This window comes from Erinaceus europaeus, chromosome 8 (genome assembly GCF_950295315.1).
Source record: "Erinaceus europaeus chromosome 8, mEriEur2.1, whole genome shotgun sequence".
Classification (NCBI taxonomy): Eukaryota; Metazoa; Chordata; class Mammalia; order Eulipotyphla; family Erinaceidae; genus Erinaceus; species Erinaceus europaeus.
In genome coordinates, this window is record NC_080169.1 from 29,430,640 (window position 1) to 29,454,265 (window position 23,626).

General features: G+C 40.2%; 1 long non-coding RNA gene and 1 other non-coding gene across 2 annotated transcripts in view; one reads left to right on the forward strand and one right to left on the reverse strand.

The window, feature by feature from the left end:
- The window catches only part of LOC132539891 (uncharacterized), a 144,517-nt gene that overhangs the window by 87,330 nt on the left and 33,561 nt on the right, over positions 1-23,626 (forward strand). The window lies entirely within an intron of this gene.
- LOC132540065 (U7 small nuclear RNA) lies at positions 23,214-23,275 on the reverse strand. The gene has a single exon (XR_009551333.1). It is a non-coding gene; the product is annotated as a U7 small nuclear RNA (small nuclear RNA).

A 23,626-nucleotide genomic window follows, 5' to 3' on the forward strand; every position in this document is an offset into this window, starting at 1 on the left:
TAAATACACATGGGAAACATTTCTATAATAATTTGTGCCATAGATAGATGTTTATTTCTTATTAGTGATTTAATAATGATCAACCAGAGTTCTGTATACTGTACACTCCATTGGAGGCTCTCTATTCTTTATCCCTCTTTTGGGAGTATGGACCAAAATTCTTCATGGGGTGCAGAAGGTAGAAGGTCTGGATTCTGCAATTGCTTCTCCACTGAACATGGACATTAGCAGGTCAATCCGTATGAGAGATGTTTATTATGATAGTACTTATTTCTTTCAGTGACTACTGTCTGAAGATAATGGGCTTTAAAACTGAAACAAAAGAAAGTGAAAGTAAACCCTGTCTAGTGTAGCAGGGAAACTACCTGAATATATTTATTTAATCATGTGCCTAGCTCTTCTGACCACCCCAGTTGCTGAAAATATTCATGAGTGTGGCATTGCCTTCACTAAGCTGGGTAAATACACACAATATACTTACACTATACTTCTGGACATTAGAAAGGCTTTGAAAGACTTAGAAATGCTTGAAATACTTGGTTTTGACATGGGGTTTCCAGAGTCCCTGTGCCACATGGGACTCTGGGTCTTCTGACTGGCTCATGTATTAAAGTACCCCCCCCACCCACCCCCCAGCATTCCCATTAAGGTTTTCCCAGGAAGGCATATGCATTCTTCTCTCCATGGATGCCTTACTTTGAAAGCAACAATCCTCCTCCTCTTTGAGAGAGAGAGAGAGAGAGAGAGAGAGAGAGGGATCACAAAGTAAGAGACTAGAGCACTGCTCAATTCTGGCTTATGGTGGTATTGGGGATTAAACCTGAGACCTCGGAGTATCAGGTATAAGAGTCTTTTGCATAATCATTATGCTATCTCCCCAGCCCAAACTAACATCCTTAGCATTATTCTCTACTGATTCCAAGACAAACCTTGACAAGATGGCACCTTCCAAAGTTATGAGTGAGAATGAGAAGCTATTGTGTGTCCTTCATCATGCTGGGCATCTGGTTGGCACCAGTCAATTCTGGCTGCTATTAGTCCTTAAGGCACCACACAAGTATGAGGTTTTATTACCGACAAAAACAGTTGTGGAAATCTGGCTTAGCCTTGGATTTCTGGAAGGCTGAAGAACATTTAAAGATATGGCCACATTGAGGTTACTTCACAGAGTTGAACATGGACTGAACTGAGAAAGCTCTAAGTTCCGTTTCACACTCATGTCAGTGGTTCTATTAATAAATAGCCTTTCTGGCATGCCTGGCCATTGCTCTTTGGCTGTCTTATCTTTCAGACCTCCTATAAAATACCAGCTTTTATGTACTACCAATGTTTTATATAGAGTTTTGGACTCAGCTGCAAATCTAGCATTTATTAAACAGATGAATGAACAGAGTTAACCGTCTTAATTTACATGAGCTGCTACATAAAGACTGGTCAAAGCCTGAGTTCCAGTAAGTTCAGGCTGGAAAAAAGGGATTTGGGGTTACATACTGACAATACCAGATGGTATTAAAGCCAAGTATAAACAAGATGGACTATGTAGGAATAACATACCCCCGACCCACCACCAATTTGAACATTTAGGAGTCATAGTCTTAATGTTCAGAGCTGAAGGAAATTTGGAAGGTGTTAGTTTCAATGTCAGGAAAGCAGGTACATGCCAACCCTTATTGATACATTGGGAAATAAATCCCATGGTCATTTACTCACTCATCTATATTTGTTGAGGGACTGTTATGTGCCAAGCATTATTTTAGGCACTAGGAGTGTGTTAGTAAGCAAAACATAAAGCATTCTTATCCTCATTAAGTAGGATGAAACAGAAAACAAGTACCTCAGTGACACAGGTGAGTGAATGTAAATATGATGAAAACTAAAACTGTACTAGGGGATAGCAAAGGATGCTATTTCAGTACGGGGGGCAGGCAAAGAATCTCCTTGAGGGGACAAGTTTGTTTGGAGACATTCATAGAGGGAATTGTAATAATATCTCAAGGAGAGGTGTTCTAGTCATGTGACTGTCAAGAACTTGAGGAAGCTGTATTAATGACAGTTTCAATAAACAGCAAAAGAATCTGCACAGCTAAAAAATGTGTGCACTCAATGAAGGTCAGCAAAGAAAGAGACAGTCCTGGTCCTGGAATACATTTCAGGTCAAGGGCAGAATTTGGGGTTGAGTTATTTATCACCAGGGTCATTGCTGGGACTCACTGGTTGCATGACTCCACCATTCCCAGTGACATTTTCTTTTTCTTTCTTTCTTTTTTTTCTATCCTTTTTTGTTAGAGAATAAAAGACAAACAGAGAGACAAAGACAGAAAAAAGGAGAGACATCTTCAACATTGCTCCACCACTAGTAAAGCTTCCCCCCTGCAGGTGGGGACCAGGGGTTTGAACCTCAGTCCTTATGCATGGCAATGTGTGCACTCTACTGGACGAGTCACCACATGGCCCCTCCTACTTTGTTTGATTTTCTTTTTTTTTATTATTATTAGATAGGATAGAGAGAAATTGGAAGGTAGGGTGAGATAGAAAGAGAGAGAGACAAAAAGAGATCCCTGCAAACCTGCTTCACCACTCCTCACAAAGTGTCACTGCCACCCCAGCAAGTGGGGGAGTGGGGGATTGAACCCAAGTCTTTGTGCATTGTAAAATATGCACTCAACTGAGTGTACCACTGTCCACCCCACCCACTAGCTTTATTTTTTAAATATTTATTTTTATAATAGAGAGACTAGAGTAGTGCTCAGCTCTGGCATATGGCAATGCCAGGGCCCACATCGGTTCCCTGAAGCTGGCAAGTCCTATGCTCAACAACTGACTACCTCCCTAGCCCAGGGTTTATTCTTAGTGTGATGAGAGAATTGTGAATGGAAAAATGGTTTTCACTTATTTATCTATGGGATAGAAACAAAAATTGAGAGAGTCAGGGAGTTTGAAAGAGAGACACCTGTGACACTGCTTCTCTGCTCATGAAGCTTTCTGACTGCAGGTGGACTGGGAGCTTGAACCCAGAACCTGGTGCATGATAATGTGAGTTCAACTTGGTGCACTGCCACCCAACATCATGGAATGATTTTCTTCTTCTTTTTTTTTTTTTCATACCATTTCTTTTCTAAAATTTTTATAACTTTGTAATTATTATTTATTTATAAAATAAAAAATATTGACATGACCATAGGACAAGAGGGGTACAAATCCACACAATTCGTACCAGCAGATTTCCATATCCCATCCCCTCTCCTGAAAGCTTTCCTATTCTTTATCGCTCTGGGATTATGAACCCAGGATCAATATGGGGTACAGAAGTTGGAAGGTCTGGCTTCTGTAGTTGCTTCTCTGCTGAACATGGGTGTTGGAAGGTTGATCCATACTCCCAGCCTGTCCCTATCTTTCCCTAGTGGGGCAGGGGTCTCGGGAGGCAGAGCTCCAGGACACATTGGTGAGGTCATCTTCCCAGGGAAGCCAGATTGGCATCATGATAGCATCTGGAACTTGGTGGTTGAAAAGGCATTAAGATATAAAGCAGAACAAATTGTTTGTCAGGAATCTAAAGGCAAGAATATAGCAGATGGATTTTGGGGTCTCCATTTTGGAAAGAGCTACTAGGTCTATTTTAGCTATATTCCAGGGGTCCCATGACAGGATCACTTCTGATAACGTGTAGAGAAGAAACACTGAATGCAAACGTGGAAGCAGCCTCTGATACCCCACTTGCTAATGGGAAGCTTCACAAGTGGTGAAGTAGTGCTGCAGTCATCTAGCTTTCTTCCTTTCTATCTTCCTTTTTCCTTTAGATTCCTCACTGTCTCTATCCAATAAGTAAATAAATGTAAAGAAAAATTTAAATAAAAAAATAAAAGTGAAAGCAGGGAGACTAATTAAGCTACTGTAGAGGTCCTGACAAGAGGTTGTGGTAATATGGATAAAGGTGAGAGGTACAGAAGAAATAATAAACGAAGACATCTGGGGTTTAGAGGTTGAGCTGACAGAATTCGCCAATGGATTAAATGTGGCATTTAATGTTCAGTGGGGAAGCAATTAAGAAGCCGGACCTTCTACCTTCTGCAACCCATAATGGCCCTGGGTCCATACTCCCAGAGAGATAAAGAATAGGAAAGCTATCAGGGGAGGGGATGGGATGCAGAGGTCTGGTGGGGGGAATTGTGTGGAGTTGTACCCCTTTTATCCTATGTTTTTTGTCAGTGTTTCCTTTTTATAAATATTTTTTTTTATTTAAGAAAGGATTAATTAACAAAACCATAGGGTTGGAGGGGTACAACTCCACACAATTCCCACCACCCAATCTCCATATCCCCTGATAGCTTTCCCATTCTCTATCCCTCTGGGAGCATGGACCCAGGGTCATTGTGGGTTGCAGAAGGTAGAAGGTCTGGCTTCTGTAATTGCTTCCCCGCTGAACATGGGCGTTGACTGGTCAGTCCATACTCCCAGTCTGCCTCTCTCTTTCCCTAGTAGGGTGTGTCTCTGGGGAAGCTGAGCTCCAGGACATATTGGTGGGGTCTTCAATCCAGGGAAGCCTGGCCAGCATCCTGATGGCATCTGGAACCTGGTAACTGAAAAGAGAGTTAACATACGAAGCCAAACAAATTGTTAAGCAATCATGGACCCAAAGCCTGGAATAGTGGAGCGGAAGTGTTAGGGCGGTACTCACTGCAAACTCTAGTGTACTTCTGCTTTCAGGTATATATTTTGCAGTAGTTTATGGATATGTGTGAACATATGCTCTCTCTCACAGAAACTGGTGTATATCTAGGTTTTGGGACTTTGTTAGAAAGTGAACCACCTGAGATGAAATTAGAGTATGCTATGAAAGGAAAGGACTCACCCGAGTAATGAAGCTAAAGGGTTATCATTCCACACTTGAAGTCTCTGGACACAGTCTGAAGTGAAGCATGTTGAGGTGGCAATCATTGCGTTGGTTAGGTTATGATCGGCAGATACAATATTATTTGATATGGATTGGGAGAGGCATACGGGAAAGTGGGCCCTATCCAAGGGTTCCAGGACTGGGGGAAGTAGGGGCTCTATAATGTAGATGTGAGGTTCCTGCTGTCTTAGGGTTCAAAAAGACAATGGATAGTTAATGTTATCATCACATTATTTTATCCTATGTTTTTTGTCAGTGTTTCCTTTTTATAAATAATTTTTTTTTTAAAAATGTGGCATTTAAGAGAAAGAGAAGATCAAGGATGACTTCAAAGGATTTTGTTTTGTCTTTTTTTTTTCTTTCACCTAAACAAGTGGAGTTTTTTTTTTCCCCTAAGGTAGAATGTACATGGGAGAAGCAGGTTTTGAGTAGGGGAAGTAAAAGCTGCAGCTCAAGATACTATTATAGTCATCAGCTACTGTGAAACAAATGCCTCAGCATCTAGTGACAAAATTATAATTTATTTTGTCTCTATAGGTTGACTGGGATCAGCTCATGATTCTTATTTTTTGTGGTAGTTGCAATGATCCATCAAGGGCTCACTCATCACTGGCAGTTGATGGAGCTCAGCTGAAACTATTAACACATGGCATTTGATTTTCTTAAAGGAAGTCAGCTGGATTCCAAGCTGGTGTGTTTTCAAGCATCTGCAGTCTATTCTCTGGAAGCCTTGGTAGATGTTCCAAGAATTCTTATGACCCAGCTGTATAATATCTCCAATTTTACTAGTGCTATATTTAATTGACCAAACCAGTCTCTATCCTATTCACTTTTTTCAAATTTCTTTCTTTTTTTCTTAAATTCTTTCTCTTTTCTTTTTTTTTCCTTCCCTTTTCTTCCTTCCTTCCTTCCTTCCTTCCTTCCTTTTTTTTTCTTTTTTTTTTTTTTGCCTGCAGGGTTATTGTTGGAGCGTAGTGCCTGCACTACGAATCTGCTGTTCCTGCAGGCCATTATTTCCCCATATTGTTGCCCTTGTTGTCGTCATTATTGTTGTTGTTGCCATTGATGTTATTGTTGTTGGATAAGACAGAGAGAAATGGTGAGAGGAGGGGAAGACAGAGAGGGGAAGAGAAAGATAGACACCTGCAGACCTGCTTCACCACTTGTGAAGTGACCCCCCTCCCGCAGGTGGGGAGCTGGGGGCTCCTTGCACCTGTGCTTACTCTTCGTGCCACATGTGCTTAACCCACTGCACTACCGCCCGACATTTCTTTTTTCTTTTATAAAATTATAACAACAGTACAGTTGTTAAAACATAGGTACAACTTCTCATCTCTCTATGATAGGTGTAAGCGAAACACCCCCCCCCAAAAAAGTCTATTTACACTAATCAGGACCCCAAAACACACTCTCCCCTATCCTCCTCTATGCCATTTTCCCCCAGAGTTCTTTGTTTAGGTGCAATAGACCAAACCCAATCCAAGTTGTTTTTTGGTTTTTGTATTCTCCTTTTCTGTCCTTGTTCCTTGTGTTCTACTTATTAGTTATATCATCTGGTATACATCATTCTCCTTTTGGCTTATCTCAGTTTCACTCTGATGGTCCATCCAACATGAGGTCAAGGATATGACCTTGTCATTCTTAATTATAATATATAAGAATTTTCTTATATACCCATCTGTGGTTGAACACTTGGGTTGCTTTGAAGTTTGAGTTATTATAATTTGAGGTCCTGTGGACATAGGTATACCTAGATCTCTTTGGATGTGTGTATTTGTTTCTTTTAGATATATGCCCAGGAGAAGAATTGTTGGGTCTTTTGGTAGGTCCATTTTTTTATTATTAAATTTATTTATTTATTTAAGAAAGGAGACATTAACAAAATCATAGGATGAGGGGGGTACAACTCCACACAATTCCCACCACCCAATCTCCATATCCCATCCCCTCCCCAATAGCTTTCCCATTCTCTATCCCTCTGGGAGCATGGGCCCAGGGCTGTTGTGGGTTGCAGAAGGTGGGAGGTCTGGCTTCTGTAATTGCTTCCCTGCTGAACGTGGGCATTGACTGGTCGATCCATACTCCCAGTCTGCCTCTCTTTCTCTAGAAGGGTGAGTCTCTGAGGAAGCGGGGCTCCAGGACATATTGGTGGGGTCTTCAGTCCAGGGATGCCTGGCCGGCATCCTGATGGTATCTGGAAACTGGTGGAGTTTCCAGCAGTTGTTGTCGGAACTCTGACCAGAAGCTACTTCTCAGTCCGCCATCTTGGCTCCGCCCCCATTTTTAGCACTTTGAGTACTCATACAAGGATGGAAGGAGCTGTTGGCAGACATCTTTGAGCACTATCACAGATGCTGTAAATTTTGAGATATATATTGACATTTAAATATGGAACTGAAAGAATGGACTTGGAAATTGGGTATGAAATTTCAGAGATCTAATTTGGAGTATTGGACCTGATGTTGTTAAATTAGCAACATTAGATAGCAGTGCTGTCAATATAAATATGACTAGTGAGTGTTGAGTGAACACACACACACACACACACACAGAGAGAGAGAGAGAAAGAGAGAGAGAAAGAGAGGAGTTAGAGAAGGAAGGGCTCCACACTTATCAGCTAGCTCCATTCTTATAGGCATATGAGTGAGGTGGTCTTGAATCTTTCATTCTTAGTTGATTTACCTCTGACAGTAGATACCACATGCAGCAGAGATGAACCATCCCTACTGAGCTTGGTTTAAAGTCCTGACCCACAGAATCATAAGCAATAACATGGTTTTTGTTTGAAGCTACCTGAAATTTCGTAGCTTCAAACAAAAACCATGTTATTGCTTATGATTCTGTGGGTCAGGACTATTTATTTATTTGAGGGAGAACTATGTTCCAAATTGGAAGAAACTGAGAAAACATCAATATGATAATGATTGATGTTTTCTCAGTTTCTTCCAATTTGGAACATAGTTCTCCCTCAAATAAATAAATACCTTCAATTATATAAGGTTTAAGGAAAAAAAAATAGTAACTATCCGTATTTCTGGCACTGGGGGATGGTTCACCCTTAGAGTTCACATTAGAGTGTAGACCTCAGGCAGGACATGGGAGCACCATGCAAAGGTGAAGCAGTGCTATGATGTCTCACCTCCTCCCTGTTTCTACTTCTCCCTCTCTACCTCTCACCCTGTATCTGAGAAAACAAAACAAAAAGTCTCCTGAGAACAGTGGGCTTGTGCAGGCACAAAGCCCTAAACAAGCCATAGTGGCAAGGAAAAAAATATTGTCCATGTTTTCCTCCAGGTCAGATTTTCTGGTACTTACAAAACAGTCCATGAAATTCAATGAAAAGTCACAATTTCAAAACAAATCCTGTTGATGATTTGGGAATTATCATTTCCTCAACTCATCTTCCTACTCAGAAATGCTCCTACTCAATGAGATGGAACTTTATAGCGTATCTGGGGCTACAAGAAGATATGTTCCTAGAAGGTATAGTGTAAAACTACACAGTCACCAGAAAGATCGCTTCAAACCATGTCTAATGCTTCTAAAGAAAAAAAAAATGGGTGGTTGCCTAGTCATAGCAAATCCATAAGAGAATAAATATTGAATGACAACTATTGTTTGAGACCAGGATTAGTTAAGAGAGGATGTTCTGTATTTGCTAAACCTCAGAACGGCTAGGGCACATGGCTTCCAAAGCAACAATCTGTGGAGGCATTATCTTCTGAGAATGCCAATCAGAGCTACCAGTGCAGCTGACCAAGCAGGATATCTTCAATCTATGTGACAGTTTCTCAATAGGAAGTATGAAAATTAGGAAGATTGCAACAGGGAGGACAAGAGCTCTGAAAGATTAATATCCGGTGAGGTGTGCTAGGGAAACTTAAGCTATTTTATAATGGAAAATTATTTTTGGTAGCCAAGTTTGGAAAGTTAACATGAACAGAATAAAACCAGGAGATTATAAAGTCAGGAATGTGCATGAATTCATTAGCATGACTTTCTGAAGCTTATTTGCTCTTTCTGAGGAAATTTTCCCCTATTGCTCCATATGAGTGTGTTTGTTTATACTTTAAAATAAACCACATTTCCTCTCTAGGCCATATTACTCCTATTCCATATCTTGATCCATGTGTGCTATTCAGTAATTATGATTGCTTCAGCATTTCTTTAAAAAGCAAACGGAATACTTTCTCTTCTGTATCTGCCTAAACTTAAGACTTAACATTATTCTTTAAATAGAGAATGAAGTATTTCCTGTAGACTTTGACTATCAGAGGAAGCCTTCTCCTGGGTCTGTAAAGGAATCCTTATAATAAGTGAAGTTAAAATCTTCCATGAGTTCTCATCAGTCTAGCGCTCAAAAAATACCAACAACTAGTTCTATCTGATATAGAATCTGAACATCCAATTTACTGACAGAAACAAAACAAGGGTCAATACCATCATTATTACCATTTATTGCAGAGCCATACTCTGCTTTGAATTGCTGTATAACATCCAGGAGAGACATTAATCCAGGAAAAAAGAAACACCATGGGATGGAATTATTATTACAAGAAAAATAAATCATGTAAGTTAGGTGAGTGGTTTTAAAAGTTCAGACTGATAGACACTGCCATGAATTCAGTGTTTCAAAATGAGGCAGAAAGAATGGAATTCTTTTCCTAGCAAATACAAAATCATGTTGTTATTTTGCCGCAGCGATTGATACTTAGTTGGCAACATCCTACTGAGGCATCCTATTTTTTATTTTTACAACCAATCATCAGATCTAGGTTGTCAGTGTTAGATATTACAGTCTGTTAGATATCCTTGAAGCTAGAAGATTGGATTTTCTTCAGGTAAATCTAGAGAAAACATCTCGTGCTCTTTTCAAGTAAAGGAGTAGGAACATTCTCATCAATTCAGAGACCCAAGTTGAATTTCCTGGGGCATGACCCCTTTGTCTTGACAGGAATAGCTTAAAGTACTCTTAGGGGGAAGGATGAGAAGTGTCCTTGTGATCTCTCCCCAGCCCCCAACATTTCCCCTCACAGCACCTGAGTGTTTTTTCACTTCTCTTTGTGACATTCTACTGAAAAGACCACAAATTCATTCTGCTTGTAGAGATGCAAATGGTCCTGGTAAAGGAGGTGGGGTGGCAGGAATGCTGCCTTACAGAACTAAATGCAGAAAAGGGGACATGACTGGGTTTAGAAAAGTGTACTCAAAGCTTGGAAGGTGGAGATACAGCTCTTTAGACTTGGATCTAGTATCTAGTTTGTGGGCAACATGGCCAAAATTACCAAGTAGACCAGAGCCCTCAGCAAATACAGGACATGTTAGGATGGCTGTCTTAGAGAAATGGTGAAAACAAACTGAAATCAGCTAGGGACTAAGTGGTGGTACCTTTGGTTGAGTGTACACGTTATCATATGCAAGGGTTCAAACCTCAAGTCCTCATCTGCAGGGAGGATGAAGCAGTGTTGCAGGTGTCTCCTTTATTAAAATATTTTATTTATTTATCTATTTATTGGATGGAAACAGAGAGAAATTGAGAGGAGAGGGGGTTAGAGAAGAAAAGAGACAGTGAGACACCTGTAACCCTGCTTCACCACTCATGAAGCTTCCCCCCTGTAGGTGGGGTCCACAGGCTTGAACCAGAATCTTTGGACTGTAATGTGTATGCTTAACCAGGTGTGTCAGCACCTGGCCCCGTGTCTTTCTTTATATCTTACCCTTCCCTATCAATTTCCTACTATCTGTAGTCAATAAGTAAATAATATACTGACAGAAAAGAAGGGGCTAGGTGGAGGTGCACCTGGTTAAGCATACACATGACAGTATACCAGGACCCAGGTTCAAGCCTGTGGTTCACACCTGTAGGGTGAAAGTTTCACAAGTGGAGAAGCAGGGCTTCAGGTGTCTCTGTCTCTTTCCTTCTCTGTCTCCCTCTCCCCTTTTAAGTCTCTATCCAATAAGAAGTAAATAAAAATATTTTTAAAAAAAGAAATCAGCCAGTGTACCAGGAACACATGCTCCATTTTTAAATTTAATTTAATTTATTTATTTTGAACAGAGAAAGAAATTGTAATTTGTGTGCTTTCCCAAGTGCACAATCACCTGATCCAGGAAACTTGCTCCTTTTATGGCAAAACCAAGATAAAGAGATAAGCTGTGGGGATCTAGCACTGTGGTTCCTACTGTGCTGGTGGTGTCTGGTATATAACATCATGTCTGTCCTCACAGTAAAATCTTCCATTGGAAGACTAAAGAAATTGAAAGACTAGAAGGACTACCATTTGAAATATCGCTAACCAGTACTACATGGGTTTATTTATTTAAAAAAAATAAATGAAGTCAAATATATATAGAACAGGGATCTTGTCAGGACTTTCAAGAGACACCAGAGTTTGGATAGTGAGTCTGAGAAGAACAATTGTAGTGGAGGTGTGACATGGGGGCGGAAATCATGGTCCTCAGAAACATGGATCAAAGTCAGTAAGAAGTTTTGGACATTAGGTAAATGGGACCTTTAGAGGTGACAAGAGATGCAAAAAGTTGGTGGGAAGAGACGTTTCAAGGGAAGGAGGAACTGAAGTCAACCTTTTTTTTTTTTTTTTCTTTTTCAGGAAGAGAATAGGGGAGTGTTTTTCTTTTGTTTTGTCTTGTTTTTCTTCTCCTCCCATCTGTTCCTGAGATATAGGAAAGGTTCAGACTGGAACTGTTGGTTCCAAGACATACTTTCTCAGCAAGTTCTTGAGTCTTTTGGTATGTGTAGACTGTCATTTCAACTTAGTCTGTTAGCTCTGTCAATAGTACTACAAAGCACATTGCATTCTACAGATTAAAAGTTTAGAAAAACAGCTTGTGGGTTCTTTTCTTTTTTAAAAATGCTTTTCTTTCTTTTATTTTTATTAGTGGTTTAATAATGATTGACAAGATTGTGGGATAAGAGAGGTACAATTCCATATAGTTCCCACCACCAGAGTTTCATATCCCATCATCTCCAGTGAAAGCTTTCCTATTTTTTTATCCCTCTGGAAGTATGGACCAAAGATCTTTTATGGGGTACAGAAGGTGGGAGGTCTGGCTTCTGTTGTTGCTTCTCTGCTGGACATGGGCATTGACAGGTTGATCCATACCTCCAGCCTGTTTCTGTCTTTCCCTGGTGGGGTAGGGCTCTGGGGAGGTGGACTTTGAGGACTCATTGTCTGCCCAGGGAATTCAGGTTGGTGTCATGGTAGCATTTGCAATTTGGTTTCTGTGGTAAAGTAGTCTATACCATAGGTGAGATTTATGAGACTCGGTCTCCTGTGGCTGCATTCCAAGCTTTATTAGGGTCAAGCACACCCTGAGCACACAGCATGTCACAGTGTGCTAATCAGTAAATTGGGCTGGAACAGTTAAGCAAAGGAAAAACTTCCTTTATATTTTTATTTTCTTTTATTTTCTTTCTTTCTTTCTTTCTTTCTCTCTCTCTTTCTTTCTCTCTTTCTTCCTTTCTTTGCCTCTAGGGTTACTGCTGGGGCTCAGTGCATGCACTACAAATCCACTCCTCCTGGAAGCCACTTTTTCCCATTTTGTTGCTCTTATTGTCACTCCTATTGTTATTATTGTTGTCATTGCTGTTGTTAGATAGGACAAAGAGAAATGGAGAGAGGAGGGGAAGACAGGGAGGGGGAGAGAAAGATAGACACTTGCAAACCTGCTTCACCGCTTGTGAAGCGATCCCCCTGCAGGTGGGGAGTCAGGGGTTCGAAGCAGGATCCCTACATCTGTCCATGCACTTCACAGCCATGTGGCTTCCTTTATTTTTCTTTGCATTGCCAGTGCTCATCATAATTTATATGATATCATTCTTCAAAATACCAAGAAAAGAGTGCAATAAAAAATTAACAAAATACTTTCTGTTTTCTATGGTTTTTGTATACATATCTTTTTTAACTTTTTAATTTTAATTTTATTAGTGATTTAATAATGATTGATAAGATCATGGGATAAGAGTGGTACACTTCCACACAATACCCACCACCAGAGTTCCATATATCCTCCTTTCCATTGGAAGGGTCCCTAGTCTTTATTCCCCTGGGCATATGGACCAAAGATCTTTATGGGGTACAGGAGGTAGGAGGTCTGGCTTCTGTAATTGCTTCTCCTCTGGACATGGGCATTGACAGGTCAATCCATATCCCCAGCCTGTTTCTGTGTTTCCCAACGTGGCTAGGGCTCTGGTGAAGTGGGGCTCCAGGACACATTGGTGAGGTCCTCTGCCCAAGGAAATCCAGTTGGCATCATGGTAGCATCTGCAACTTGGTAGCTGAAAAGCAGTAAGATACAAAGCAGAACACATTGCTTAATAATCAGGAACCTAAAGGTAAGAATATAGTGGATGAAGTTTGTGGTTTTCATGTTGGAAGAAGCTAGGAAGTCTATTTCAGGTATATTCTACAGGGCCCATAACTTTACTAATTTTTGTCTGAGCCCCACAGATAACATGCAAGTACACTAAAAGTGTTGCCTAGAAAGATAGGACTAGGAATAGGACTAGAAAGTTGGATCAGGGAAAAGAATACCTCCCAAATATGGGGCAAGTATATAAATACCATTAACTGTAAACCCCATTGATCTGACCTAGGGCCCATGTCTATTCATATTTAGCACAGGAGCCTGTGTAACATCTGCATCCCTGTCAGTCTGAGGTTACTTTCCATGGCTATAGCTAGGAACATTCTAGGATGCACTCATTTCAGGACCAGTCTTCCTCAAGTGACAGAATGTGACAGAATATTTCCCTTTAGAGAGTGGGGCAGTTTCCACCATTGTTGTTCTACATTGAGGGCAAGGTCCTGTAGAGGCCCATAAGAGGATTTATGATGTTGTTCCTGATGGAGACGACCATTGATGGCAGAGAGAGGGATCTGTTAGAGGTCTAGGCCCATAATATTTATGTAGGAATCCCAGGGTTCCCTGAATAGGGCCCCAGATGATGGGGTGGCCTAGAAGTGACCAAAAGGGCCATCATTAAAGTCTGCCAATCTCTTGCCCTTATCCAGCTTTGTAATCCTTACTTTGTCTGACAGGATTAGAGTTAGAGTGATTGAGGAAATGAAATAGGAAGTAGATGAGGAGAGAATGTAGGTCTAATTAGAAAATATCTGACTAAGTACTTTATGATGTCTTTTTTAGGTCTTTCTACTTGCTTGCTGCACTTTTTTGAGTCACTGTAGACCATTGCACACCTTTACTTTAAGGTCTATATTTTCCCCTTATGGATCCATGTGCACACATGCCCTATTTCTCGGGCCCTGGTCTATATCTAGGTTCTGTAATTTTTTTAGGCACTAAGGAGTCCTATGAGCTAGGAAAGGTTTCACTCGAGTATTGGAGTTGAAAGGTTGACATCCCAAACCTGGCATCTCTGGATATTGTCTCAAGGTGGCACTGGTTGCCTTGATTTGGTTGAGATCTGCAGATGCAGTATCAAATGTTATAGATCAAGAAAAGCATGAAGGAAAATGAGCAAAGGCCCAGAGATTCCAGGACTGGGAGAAGTATGGGTTTTATAGAGGATGAAGAAGGTTCCTTGCTCTCTTAGAGCTTAAGAAAGCAATAGATAATAATTATTGTAACCAGTAATTTGGGAGCTTAGTTTACTTTGAAAATCCCATGATTAGGGTTTACTATACCACACATAATCTATCAAAGCACAGCAAAGAGTGCTTGGCTCTTCAGAGGTGAAAGCATAACAAAATCATCGGATGCATCTGGTAGTTGAAAATGGGTAATGATGTTTGTTCTCATTCATTTTTTTTTCCTCCAGGGTTATTGCTGGGCTCGGTGCCTGCACCATGAGTCCACCGCTCCTGGAGGCCATTTTCCCCCCTTTTTGTTGCCCTTGTTGTTGTAGCCTCGTTGTGATTATTATTATTGCCATTGTTGGTGTTGTTCATTGTTGGATAGGACAGAGAGAAATGGAGAGAGGAGGGGAAGACAGAAAGGGGGAGATAAAGATAGACACCTGCAGACCTGCTTCACCGCCTGTGAAGCGACTCCTCTGCAGGTGGGGAGCCGGGGCTCGAACCGGGATCCTTATGCCGGTCCCTACGCTTTGCGCCACCTGCGCTTAACCCACTGTGCCACTGCCCGACCCCCCTCATTCATTCTTTAAGCTAGCATTCTCTGCATACTAAAAGGTAGCAAATTTTAGTTCAGAGAGGCTTCTCCATTGTGGAAGTAGAAAGAGTTAAGATTCTATGAGTATATATGCTACACAATGTTTTCCCTTTTAATTCTATATTGTAAATTAATATCCTGAGGTCTTATTTCCCCTTATAACTATATAGTTAGAAAAAGAAATCTAGTCAGGATGTAAAAAGATAGTAAAACTATTAGGTCCAGTGTAGCCAGAGAACCCCTGAAGAGGACTTTTCAGGGGACTTGCAAGGCTAGGCCTTTTCCAACTTGTGTGCATGTGAAGCTGTATTTTTCTACCATATATTTCTGCTTAGTCAGCACATAAGAGATTTAAATGCAGAAACAGATAATAGATTTTAGCCATATTCTTTGAGACAAGATTTTTATTTATTTATTTATTTTTATTTAGAAAAAGGAAATGTTGAAAAAAACCATAGGATAAGAGGGGTACAACTCCACACAATTCCCACCACCAGAACTCCATATCCCATCCTCTCCCCCGATAGCTTTCCTATTCTTTATCCCTCTGGGAGTATGGACCTAACTAAGGTCATTGTGGGATGCAGAAGGTGGAAGGTCTGGCTTCTGTAATTGCTTCCCCACTGAACATGGGCATTGACAGGTCGATCCATACTCCCAGCCTGTCTCTCTCTTTCCCTGGTGGGGAAGGGCTCTGGGGAAGCGGAGCTCCAGGACACATTGGTGGGGTTGTCTGTCTAGGGAAGTCTGATCGGCATCCTGCTAGCATCTGGAACCTGGTGGCTGAAAAGAAAGTTAACATACAAAGCCAAACAAATTATTGAATAATCATGGACCTAAAGGCTGGAATAGTGCAGATGAAGAGTTGGGGGGGGGGGGTCTCTGTTTTGTAGGGCCTGTGGTTATACTACTTCTTTTTTTTCTTTTTCATTTTATTTTTTCCTCTGAGGCTGAAGTCTGATATGAAGGTGGATCCAAGTTATTGTCTGATGTCATGGCTGGAAAAGGAACAGAAAGCTGGATCAGGGAAGAGAGTAGCTCCCTAATATGGGAAAGGTGTATAAATATTGTTGACTGCAAACCCCATTGATTTGATCTGGTCTGGGGCCCATATTCAGCTTAGGAGCCTATGTGACCTCTGCATGCCTATAGATCTGAGCTCATATTCTGTGGTCATTAGTAGGAACATTCCAAGCTGCCCCAATATCAGGACCCATCTTCCTCATGTGTAGCATAGAGTGTGTTGTCCATCTCCCCTTTGGCAGATGAAACATTCTCTACCTTTATTGATCCAAGTTGAGGGTAAGGTCCTATGGGGGCCCACAATGGTGTCCATTTTGTTGTTTCTGATAGAGATGACAGGTAACAACTGAGAGAGAGATTTATTATCTAGGCCCATCATGTCTGGGAATCTCAGGACTCCCGAAATAGGGCCCCAGCTGCTGGGGTAGCCTGATAGTGACTAAAGAGTTATCATTAAAGTATGCCAGTCTCTTGCCCTTATTCAGCTTTTGCAGTCCTTGCTTTGATAAGGATGGCTTTGAAGTGAGTGAGGGAAATGTAATAGGAAGTAGATGAGGAGGGTATCTAAGTCTAAGTAGACACTATTTCATTAGGAACTTTATACTGACTCACTGCAGACTATTGTGTACTTTTGTTTTCAGGTATATATTTTGCCCTAATTTATGGATACATGTGAATATATGCCCTATCTCATAGGACCTGGTCTATATCTAGATTTTGGGTCTTTATTAGGAAGTGAACCACCTGAAAGGGAATTAGAGAATCCTATGAAAGGAAAGGTCTCACCCGAGTAATGAGGGTGAAGGGTTGACATTCCATGCCTGATGAGATCAGATATTAAATAGTCTTCCAATACATAACACAGTGATGATCTTCATGCCACATTTTGGGGGAGGGGCAATATATTTAGTTTGTATAAAAAGATGTTATCTATGGCCAGAACGTTGTATTTTAACAAAATTTGTTTTTAGTAGACTAATTTGAAGATATGTGTTATTTATGTTAATATGTAAATGAATAGTTATTACTTCAATACAAATATTTTTCAGATTACTTTTTTTGTCTTCAGTGTTATTGTTGGGGTCAGTATCTATACAACTCCACTAATTCTGGCAACCATTTCATTTTTCTTCCTTTTTTCCTTCTTTCCTTCTTCCCTTCCTTCCTTCCTTCCTTCCTTTTTTCCATTTTGAGAAAAATAGAGGGGGAGAGAAAGAGAAGGAGAGGGAGAAAGAGAGACACCTGTAGCACTGCTCCACTGTTTGTGACATTCCCCTTCTGCAGGTGGGGACCAGGGACTTGAACTGAGGTCCTACGTGCCCTTAGTTTTAGTTTCTGGTATCATAGAGATTAATGTATATAAACCACATAAACAGAACCTCTTTAAGGTCCTCAGTAATTTTTTTGGATTTTCATCATTTTATTGAGAGTTAATGGTATATAGTACAGTTGTACTACACATACACAATTGAATGCCATTCAGCTGGTAAGAATGAGTGATATGCTTTAGACATAGTCCTTCAAATGAAACTACTTTAATAAAGCACATTTCTTGGCTTTAATCTTTCTAATGAATGACAGTCTCACAGAAGTAAAGTGGCATCTTCTTATCTTTATCAGCATTTCTCTGATAATCTGTGACTTTGAGTATTTTATCATGTCTGATAGCCCTTTAGATCTCTTCTTTGATGGAGATTCTTTCCTCTGTGCTTTCCCTAGTTTTTGGATGGAGTTGTTTGGTTTTATTGTTTGTTTTGCTGAGTTTTGTGAGCTCTTTTTATCTTTTGTCTAATGTACAGTATATAAAGATCTCCCATTTTTTAAAGAGTCTTGCTATTTTGTTGTTGTTACCTTTTGCCTCCCAAAAGCTTTTCAGTGTGATGTAATCCCATTGGTTTAATTTTGCTTTTGTTTTCTTTGTGATTGAAATTGGGTCATCAAGGATACCTTTAAAACTTAGATCAAAAAGAGCTTTGCCAATATTTTCCTCTAAACATTTGATGGTTTCTGGTCAGACATCCAACTCTGATCCACTTAAAAGTTACTTTTGTGTGTGGTGAAATATAGTAGTGCTGTTTCATTCTTCTGCATATTTTAACCTAGTTTTCTCAACACCATTTGTTAAAGAGACTCTCCTTTCCTGCATTTAAGACTACGGGCCCTTTGTCAAAAAGTAGATGTTCCTCTGTGTGAGGGCTTATTTCTGGTCTCTCTCAATTATATTCCACTGGTCAGTGTGTCTACTTTTGTTCCAATACTAGGTAGTTTTGATTTCAGTAGTCCTATAATATTGTTTGAAATCTAGAAGCAAGATGACTCCATCCTTGTTCTTTTGCTTTTCTTTAAGATTTCTTTGGAAATTCTAGATATTTTTTTATTTCAGATAAACTTTGATAGCTTTTGTTTTACTCTCTTAAAGAGATTTGGTTGGACCTTGGTGAACATTGCTTTAAATCTGTATATGAGGCTGGTCAGAATGGTCATTTTGACTGCTAGTTCTTCTATTCCATGAACATGATATATCTTTGTATATCTTTGTATCATTTTCTATTTTCTTGAATAATGACTCATAATCTTTAGTATTTAAGTCTTTTACTTCCCTTGTTAGGTTTGTTCATAGATGTTTGCTTTTGTTGCTATAGTAAATGGGATTGATTTCTGGATTTTTTTCCTCAGTATTTGCATAGAGGAATGCCACTGATTATTTTTAGATTGATTTTGTGATCCATCACCTTACTATATCACTTAATAATTTCCAGGGGTTTCCTATTGGATTCTCTAGGGACTTTTATGTATACTATCATATTATCTGCCAATAGTGACAGTTTTACTTCTTTTCTTCTAATCTGTATTCTTTAATTCCTTTCTCTTACCTAATTGTTATGGTTAGGACTTGCAACACTATGTTAATTAATAATGGTGATAGTGGGCAGCCCTGCCTAGTAGCTGCTATCAGTAAGTTTTAATATAGGAAAGATCCCACAAAAGACATTTGAGAATTGCTACTGATCTTGGTTTATTTTTCCTTAAATTGATTACCTAAACTTTGTAATTATCTAGAGCCCTTTTCTTCAGCTTATGTTTGTTGTCTCCTCTGCTCTCTTCCCAATTTCCTTTCAACACTATGCTCATGTACAAGGGGAATATAGATATTTTAAAACTTTTATGACATAGAAACCCACTGATCACAATATTTATACAGCCAGTATGGAAAGGTAGTGGCTAAAAGAGGTAGATTCATTGTCATTGTCTCTAAGATTGTAGACTGTCTATTGACAAATTCCATCTGCCTTTGGGAATGTGAGGATTCCCTTCCACACAAAAGACTCCCACTCGCATGTCAATCTTTAGACTTACCACTGTACCTGACACCTTAAGAGGGCTTCAAGAGAATCTATACCTGAGTTCAGACTTACCTTCAGAAGGCAAACTCTCTGTCTCACCTACAATGTCTTTTCGATCAGTTTGGAGCAACATGAGGTGGGATTGCCCTGCAATAACAAGAAGAGAAAAGATCACCAACCACTTTCATAACCATCCTAACTGACATGAGGAGATAGAGTTTCAGATGCTCTAATACTTTATTGTTCTTAATCACCTGCATTTGCTTAGACTTAGAAATGGATGAAGTGCCTCTGAGATCTTCCTTTTAACCAAAATATTCAAGTCACCCTAGTAAAAATCCTAGCTGTCATGTTGCCTAGAATGAGCAGAGTAATCTTCTCACCAGAAATGCATGGAATGTACTGAAATATCTTTTTTTTTTTTTTTTTTTTGAGGGATGAGATTATGAGAACTAGGAAAACAGATACAGGGAATTTCCAAAGGTCTGAGGGTCAACTGATGACTGCCAATTGTAACACTTAAACTGAGTTCTCTTGCATTGTGTACTTCCTCACTCACTTGTTCTTTCCCTCTGAGTTGCCAGTATAGGTTGGATTGTGTGCCTCTTAAACCCATATACTTAAATGCTAACCACAGTACCTCAGAATGTGTCCTTATTTGGACATAGGGTCTTTACGGAGGTGACCAAATTAACCTGAGGTCATTAGGTCACTAACCCAGTATGTCTGGTATCCTGACAGAAAGGGGAAGTTTAGACACAGAGATGCACAAAGAGGAAAGAGGAGGTAAAGATCCACAGAGAAGGGGGCCAGGTGATGACGCACCAGGTTAAGCGTACACACTACAAAGTGCGAGGACCTGTGCAGGATCTGGGTTCAAGCCCTTGGTCTCCACCTTCAGGGGCATTACTTCACAAGTGGTGAAGCAGGTCTGCAGGTGTCTATCTTTCTTCCTCCCTCTCTAAGTTCCTCTCCTCTCTCAATTTCTTTCTGACCTATCAAATAAATAAAATAAAGGCCAGGAGGAGTGGATTTGTAGTTCAGGCATCTAGCCCCAGTGATAACCATGGAGGCAAAAAAAAAAAAAAAAGGTACACAGAGAATACTGTGTGGCCTTGAAGGCAACATCCATAAGTCAAAGAATATACCCCACACTGCCCACAGAATAAACCATTCTTTTTGGACTTGCTACCTGCAGAACTATGAGAAAATGAAATTTCTGCTGCATAAGTCAATGCATTGCAACAGTTCTAGAAAACTCGCCTTCATATTTCCAAATTGCATCTCCATTTTCACTCATGGGAGAGAACTCTCTCAGGGAATTAATTCTAAGGGATTCTATATTTAAACAAATGAGAAATAGAGGGATGACAAAACTCTGGCAATGTCCTCAGCTACACATGGTTTAGGTTAGCCTCTTCCTCCACCTTCTGACTGAAAGAGGATTCAACTAAAAAGGAGTGTTTGGTCCTTTCCGTAGCAGGAAATGTCATGACATACATGGAAGCTAGACCCCTGAAGTATCATGACCCTTATATTTTAGGCCCTGCTGCTCAGGAACACATACTCTTCATCCCTGCCAGTTTATCATGCATGTTGTACCATCTATGCTCAATCTAATCTGCAGCAAATTGAAACTATTTAAACCATGGTGTTGCAATTGACCTTGGCGTGCCCTCATCCAAATTCATCCTCTTTTACTGTTCTTACATTCTTCCCTCCCCCACTTCCTCAATGACTTTCTTCATTCTTGTCATCACATGCTATCCAGAGTCATCGTTAGCCACCCACCACGTTCTTTTTATGACATCTATGCCATTCATTGCCAAGTCTCCTGAATTCTTCCTTCCGATTTCCTCTCACACTGATTTTCTCTATGTGCCTACTGCTTCCAGGCTTGATCCACCATGTCTGGACATTGGATAACATTGTTTGCACACCAGAAATATTTTGAGTTTCAGATGTCTAAATAGAAGACAGGCTCTCAGATCGTCTAAGGAGGGGTGAGCTGTAAGTCAAGTATGGGCTGTGAAATAGGGATCAGTAAAGCTAGTTAGAAAGTGAACTTTCCATCTGCACTATTCCAGTCTTTAGGTTCATGACTAGTCAACAATTTGTTTGGCTTTATATGTTAACTCTCTTTTCAGCCACCGGGTTCTAGATGCTAACATGATGCCGACCAGGCTTCCCTGGACAGACAACCCCACTAACGTGTCCTGGAGCCCTCTTCCCCAGAGCCCCGCCCCACTAGGGAAAGAGAGAGACAGGCTGGGAGTATGGATCGACCTACTAATATCCATGTTTAGCGGGGAAGCAACTACAGAAGCCAGACCTTCCACCTTCTGCACCCCATAATGACCTTGGGTCTATACTCCCAAAGGGTTAAAGAATAGGAAAGCTGGGAGTTGAGCGTTGGTGTAGTGGGTTAAGTGCAGGTGGCGCAAAGCTCAAGGACCAGAGTAAGGATCCTGGTTCAAGCTCCTGGTTTCCCACCTGCAGGGGAGTCGCTTCACTCACTTCAAGTGGTGAAGCCAGTCTGCAGGTGTCTGTCTTTTTCTCTCCCTCTCTGTCTTCCCTTCCTCTCTCCATTTCTCTCTGTCCTATCCAACAACAACATCAGTAACAACAACAATAAAAACCACCACAACAATAAGTCAACAAGGGCAACAAAAGGGAATTAAAAACAAAAGGATAGGAAAGCTATCAGGGGAGGGGATGGGATATGGCGTTCTGATGGTGGGAATTGGAGGGGAAGTTGCACCCCTCTTATTGTTTCCTTTTTATAAATAAAAATAACATAAAATAAAAAAGAAAGAAAAAGAAAGTGAACAGAACAGGTGATGGCATCTAATACACAGATTACATTGTAGTAAAAAGAAGTTAAAAGTTCAACAACTTGAGGTAATTAAAAGGTAGTGTATAGGATTGGCAGAATAACTCCTTTACTTTGGACAGTTACCTGCTCTGCCATGTCTGCAACCCAGGTTCAAGCCCAGCCCCACCATATTGGATGAAGTATCAGTGCTCTAGTTTTTTTTCTCTCTCTCTCTTCCTATTGTGTATGCCTAGCTGAAAAAGTCATCTTAGAAAGTTGAAACGCTGATGATAACTATATTGTCAAAATGAAAGCATCTTCCCCATAGGTTTTTTAATTTATTTATATTTACTTATTTATTTTACCAGAGCACTGATCATCTCTGGATTATATTGGTTTAGGGGAATTGAACTTTGGAGCCTCAGTCATGAGAGTCTTTTTACATAACCAGTATGCTACCTACCCCTCACCCCATTCTCCATTGTTTTGATATCAGAATTCCATGGATATTTGCAATAGCCACCTCCTGGCTGACTGAATTTCCTTTTTCTAATATTATATACTGTCAACATATTTAAATATGTAATTTTTATTAAATGCACCATTTAATATATTCTTATATTAAAAATACCACTGAACATAGTTTATTTTTTTCAAATCATTGTATTGGTGGAAATAATAACTTATAAAACACCGTTATATGAATCCAATTTTTTTTTTTTTTAATGAGAAAGATAGGAGGAGAGAGAGAAAGAGCCAAACATCTTTCCGGTACATGTGCTGCCAGGGATTGAACTCAGGACTTCATGCTTGAGAGTCTAATGCTTTATCTACTGCGCCACCTCCTGGACCACATGAACCCAATTTTTTATCTCCCCATGATAGGTGTCTGTGACCACTCCCATCACCAATTGAGATTTTCCTTCATTGTGTACTGGGTATTCCCCCCATATCCCCCCTTTTTGGGAGGGGAGGGGGAGATCTGGAGGACCTTCAGATGCTGAATGGAATACCTGATAGACAAATTCTAAAAGAGCTTAAACACACCCCCCATCCTTTTTTTTAATGCCAACCACTATGCTAGCTTTGTTTTTTTATTAGTGGTTTAATATTAATTTACAAAATTATGAGATAACAGGGATATAATTCCACACAGTTCCTACCACCAGACCACCAGAGTTCTGTGTCCCCATTAGTTCTCCCAAGGTCACAGATGTGGGTTTACTAATATATATATTTGCCCTTTTTTCCCACAATCCTGCCTTCTCTTCTAAGTCACAGCCATACCCACTACTACTTCCAAATATCCTTTGTTTTTCCTCTTCTCTCTCCATGTCCTGATGAAATTGAAGTTCATAGCCCTGTGGTCATCTTCTTCTAACCTTTCTCCCTCTCTAG